Here is a 6,099-nt window from a genome sequence, read left to right on the forward strand (position 1 = left end):
GGGAAAAGTAAAAAAAAAAAGAAGATGTAACAATGAAACTCGAATGCCGTTGGCGTGAATATGAAAAAGAGATACTGTTTGAAACAGCCGTGTATTCTAGATTCCACAAGAACGTGTGATGTTCCAGCAGTCAGCTGTTGATCAGGGGGAACCATTCGAGTGGTTCAAGTGAAAGAAATCTGCTCCTTGGGATTATTTTTTCCTTTTCTTCCTTTGGTGTGTGTTTTGGGATCAAGGTAAAGAGGAAAGGGTGAACTATGCTGATGTTGAATTTGAGTGACACAGGAAGCATTTCATCTATAAACAGAATTTGGAGGATTTTAATGTTGTTTTTTTGTTTTTGTTTTCTTTCTTTTTTTGTAATTTGAATCCTCCGTTTTTGAAATCAAAGCCCTGCATTGAAAACTTATTTTTATGTTTTAGTGTTCTGGAGTTCAATTCTTTTCCTTACTCAAGCTTTCTTTTGTCTGTCAATGTGGACTTTGTAGCACAGTCACTGGCCTCAGGTACTGTGGAAGATTGAGAGAAACGGATATTCAGCTCTCTTATTATTATTATTGCACTTTTGGAAAAAGAAAACAATTACAGTGGAAAAACTTTAGGATTGAAATTAACCATTAAGAAAACAAATTAATAAAGACTGATCTAGGATGCTTATATCTGAGTTATGGCCGAAAAATGTTGTCGATTTACATAAAGAAAAAAAGATATGTCTTTCAATTTTTACTTCTCGCATCAAAATAATTTACCAGGAATTCATAGTTTGTGCCTTTCTAAGTAAAAGTTTTAAAGCTCAAGTGGGTGTCCCGCAATGACATTTTATCTAATCTGTCCCAAATACTCACTGGATTACTCGCTGTGTGTTTGTGTGTGCGTGCGTGTATGCAAATGTAGAGGTTTTTGTAAGTGAACGTGTGTAATGAACGTGTGCACATCACTTGCTCTCACATATAAGCAGTATGCATCGCTTCCCTTCATCTGCTGGGACAATCGACACACATGTACAGTGGTGTTTGGAGAGATCATTACTGTGTGTCTGTGTGTGTGTGTTTGTGTGTAAGTGTGTGTAAGAGGTCTCACTGACAACCCAAATCTGTCTGAACCATTGTTTCATTTTGTCAGGAGGTCACAGACAGACGGCTCAATGAGGTTTACTTGTTTTGAGGTACGTCACGTCTGTGGAGTTAATGGACTCCTCTTTCTGAAAACAAAGACGCCTTCCAAAAAAGTCAGTGTACTAAACTGGAAAAAAAACGATTGCCCTTTTTTGAGTTCCTCGCTGCTGCTAACACCTGTAGTTTCATGTAGGGCTGCAACTAATGATTATTTTCATTATCAATTAATCTGGTGACTATTTTCTTAATTAATCATTTGGACTTTAAAACATCAGAAAACTAGATTTACCACAACATTATCATAGGCGCCACATCATCAAATGTCTTGTTTCCTCCAACTAACAGTCCGAAACACTAAAATATTCAATTAACTATAATGCAAGGCTAAGAAAGTAGAGAAAATATTCACATTCGAAAGCCTGGAACATCAATGTTTGGCATTTTTGCTTTAAAAAAAAAGAAAGATTTGATTAAAAGTATAGTTACTGATTAATTTTCTTTTGATTGACTATAATCATTGCAGCTCTAGTTTCATTTGTCTCTTTGTTTCTTTTATGCGTGTTCTTTGTTTCCCCGGCCAAGATGAAAGATGTATGTCTGGCTTGGTGCGCTGTCTGTGTCCAGGATTGTTTAAATTTCCCTTGAACGATTCAAGCTCATCAGAGGTTGCAACTTTTATGGCCTTCAGTTATGGAGCAACTCCAGCGATTTTAATATTGCCCATGCTTTTTAGTTGGCGGACTCTCACAATGCATTAAGATAACGTGGCCTGTCGAAGCAGTAGCGGTCAAGATATCCTGACTACTGTGAGTCCAATTCCAAAAAAACACTGGATCCTACATTTCCCACAATGCAACAGGAGTGTTTTTCATTAGATATTTACTGCCTCTTAAATCCTTGAAATCCCTTTGCCCGGTTTGTAATGCAGGCCTCCTGTTAAATGTGCCGAGCCCGGGAGGAGGCAACCCTAAGGACATGTTTATGATATCTTAAGGCTTATTATTATTATTATTATTATTATTATTATTATAAGAATAAAAAAAGCTCCATCCAGAGGTGAATAGCTTAACTTCATGTGTAAAATCAGTGGAGCGTCCCATTTAAAAAAAAAAAAACTTGATTTACCTTATTATTATATCCCCTCCTAGTTTAACTTTAGATCACTGACTGAGCAGTAATGTCACCACTGTGATGAGAACGATGACCACCAACACGCGTGTCAAAAATAAGAGGAAGTTTAGGTTTTCCACTTTTGAGCAATACAGGTTGCAAATGTATAAATTCACACTGATGGAATGAAAACAAATACTTGACATTAGAGGCCAGTTGAGATGCTGCACTTCATTTCAGTGTCCGTTTCAACCCAATTCACTCATTGATTTTAAGTTATGAAGGATGGATGCATATTTGTTTGTAAAAGCATGAGTTCGAGGACTAAAGGAGTTTTACATGCTTGAATCACTCAAGTGAAGAACGGAAAGGGGAACAAACGAATGTGGGAACTGTAGGCCTATTGTAACTCACGAGTTTTCAAATCGTCTAATTTACCATCTAACTGATACTGCACCGTAGGCGTGTACATTGCAGAGCTTTATAACTTTAAAGACAAAACAAATGCAGATGCTCAGAGGATGACCCGGTGCACCCGCGCGCCTTTACGCGTGACGTCGTCGGTGTAACTCAAGTGCCGCTGTTAGTTCAGAAAAGCTTTTGTTGGCGCATTAAATTATTCTCTGAAAGCTAGCTGACCCAGCTTGGCATAATCCATTACATTGCGTTTATTATATGATTTGTTAATTGAGTTTTTTTTTTGTTTTGTTTTTGGAGATGCTCAGACCAAGGTTGAACTGTGTTTTTGCTCAACGTCTGTTAGTGTAACTATTTGCATTATGTATTTGTAAATATGACAACGACAGATCTCTAATTGTGAATAAAGGAAGTTTTATCACAGGAGTCAAATCAATCATGGAGCAGTTTGTGCCTGCTGGACGCTCTCTGTCAGTCTGCAGGCCTTTTCTTAACGAGCTTTGCGCCTCTTTGTGGTTCAACCCGCCTGCTGTCTGCCTCCACTGCGCATGCGCGTGTGATGTTGCTCATTGGCCAGATAGGACGTGCGTCTACGGCAAGAGACACACCTGCCACCTGTTTGGTAAGTACCCGAGAGACAAATTACTGAAGGATAATATTTATCTGAAGGCGCAGAAGCAATACTGCAGCGTTAAAATGCTAAAATAGTCAAAGTCCTGCATCCAAAACTATAAAAAAAAAAGTACAAAGGTAGAAAAAGTGAAGCCTCTCGGCTTCTTTCAGGCATCTTCGCACCGAGCCAATAGTTGAATAGCCGGAGCACAAAGTCTGTCTTGTGCTTTTTAACTTTAGTACTACGGACTCTGTCGCCTGTGACAGGAAGTAACACGTAAAATTCAAATTACCGTAACTCTTCGACAATTTACCGGAGCAATCGACGTAATTTAAACGGATTCTGAACGCTGAGAAGCTGAACTTTTTCTGTAGTGGAGGGAGGAAGTGAGCAGGGGAGTGTGTGTGTGTGTGTGTGTGTGTGTGTGTGTGTGTATATATATGTCATATTTCTTTTTCATCTTTTTTGTCATACTTTTTTTGGTCTCTTTTCATACTTTTGGTCATAATTATGATTTTTTTTGTCGACTTTTTAAATTTTTTTTTCATACTTTTCTTTTCTGTCACTTTTTTTTGTCATACTTTTTTTGTTGATTTTCTGTTGTCATAATTATGACTTCTTTTTTTGTGATTTTTTTGTTTTATTTTTTTTGTAATATTTTGTGAAATTTTTTCCTACTTTTTTCTTGGTCATTATGATTTTTTTTGCCATACTTTTTTTTAAAAATTAAAACTTGATTAATACTTTTTTTTGATAATTATGATTTTTCTTTTTTGTCTACTTTTTTTTGGTCATATTTTTTTTTTGTTGACTTTTTTGTTGTCATAATGACTTTTTTTGTCGTTGCGGAAATGGGCTTCCAAAGTTAGCCTGTCATTACCAAATTGCTGTTTGATTCAATTATACTCCTCTTTGTGTAGGTATGCCTTCACCAGGGTGACCAACCTCTCAGTGTACGCTGTGGCCTGGCTGCTCTTTCACGTCCAGTCTCGGCAGAATGTGGACACCATCACAGACAACCCGGGCCGGGTGGACATCCCACTGCTCATGGGGAGAATAACGCACTCCTGCAAAATCACAATTTTTACTTTGTCTGAAGACACTGGTCCTCATTATACTGGCTACTGGAGCTTTGTTCTCCCTGATATTCCAACAAATGTATAATTTTGCAAAATAATACAGTGCCCAGGAAGTTAGTTTTGAAAGTGAAGCCATCGATGTGTGACTTATTTTAAAGATCTTTAGTAACACATGTGCTAGTAACTGACAGCAGCAGCAGACAGGGCAGGGTCAAAGTACTGAGAGGCAGACATTGTTGGCAACAGTTGAGTACCCTGGCTGGGTTGACCGTTACAGCAATAGTTTACTAGTTCTTTAAAAAAAAGCAAATATAAAACTTGGGCAGCAAATAATAGAAATCATATGCCACTTGAAATGTAAGTACGTTTCACTTTGTGGTTAATGTTCAAGACAATTGAGGTCAAGATAAATAGCGTGACAAGGAATAAATAAGCAGCTGCCCTCTTGTTTTAAATGTCACATCAGAATCAGCCAACCAGTCGCAGGACAGCTGAAGATCTGAAGTATCATATGTATGTTGCAATACTAACATTTTCAAACCAGTCAGTTTGTTCACGTGCCACTGGATCCCAGTCACGTTTGAAGATGCTTTGGGAAAGCTGTCAGCGTCTTTGTGTCACAGCACATTTTAATGCTGTCACAGCTCTTCTTGTTGATAATGGTTCATTTAATAATGAGTCAATGCATATTAATAAAAAGATTTCTGTTAAAAGTGCCTTCTCATGTCTTTCGTTACTCATGCCATCTATAAAGGGATCAACAGAAGTACCAGTTAAATGCTCCATCTTATCCACAGAAAATAATGCAGGGAAAAATTGCGTAGCTTTTTAAGAATGTGTGTACAGTAATGTGGCGACTAACGATCCTTGATGTCTGTCTTGTTTTCAGCAAAGTGGAGCCTTTGTTTATGGGTTGATGAGCATCACAGACGAGGTGGCTAACACAGTGAGGGGGGTCGCCCTCATCATCGAGAGCGTGGTGGAAGTTTTTCAATTGAATAAAGGAAGAACTATAAAGAAGAATTTGTCTTTGTGTGTGTAATAGGCTTCTGGGCAGAAGGACCTGCACACACAGAGAAAACAACCAGATAACAGATATTTAACAAGTGACAGTGTTAGAGGCAAGTCCTCAAGGAATATGCCTTTTTCACTAATCTTTCAAATCTGACAAATATTTGACAGAATTTCCTTTGATTATTTTTTTTATATTATGTTGAGGTTTTGAAAGAAAAGAATGGTGCAGAGGATAAAGCGCCATACTACCACCTAGTGTATGAGCTTGTAACTACACTCCTTTCCCTGCTATATGGTGTGTGTGTATGTGTATATATATATATATATATATATATATATATATATATATATATATATATATATATGTATATATATATATATATATATATATACATATATATATATATATATATGTATGTATATATATATATATATATATATATACATATATATATATATATATATGTATATATATATATATATATATGTATCTATATATTATATATATATGTATATATATGTATATATATATATATATATATATATATATATATATATATATATATATATATATATATATATATATATACATATATATATAATCAAATCACAGACTCAGTAATACAAAATATTTCATCGATTTTGGTGAGGGTAGTTTATAATAGATATCCCATGACGTGTAGGACTCAGAATCGCTACAGACATTTAATATTGAAATGCATAAGAACCAACATATTTTATTACAGAGAAT

Source organism: Clinocottus analis, unplaced genomic scaffold (assembly GCF_023055335.1).
Source record: "Clinocottus analis isolate CAN_PGR_092001 unplaced genomic scaffold, fCliAna1.0.p SCAF_23, whole genome shotgun sequence".
Classification (NCBI taxonomy): Eukaryota; Metazoa; Chordata; class Actinopteri; order Perciformes; family Cottidae; genus Clinocottus; species Clinocottus analis.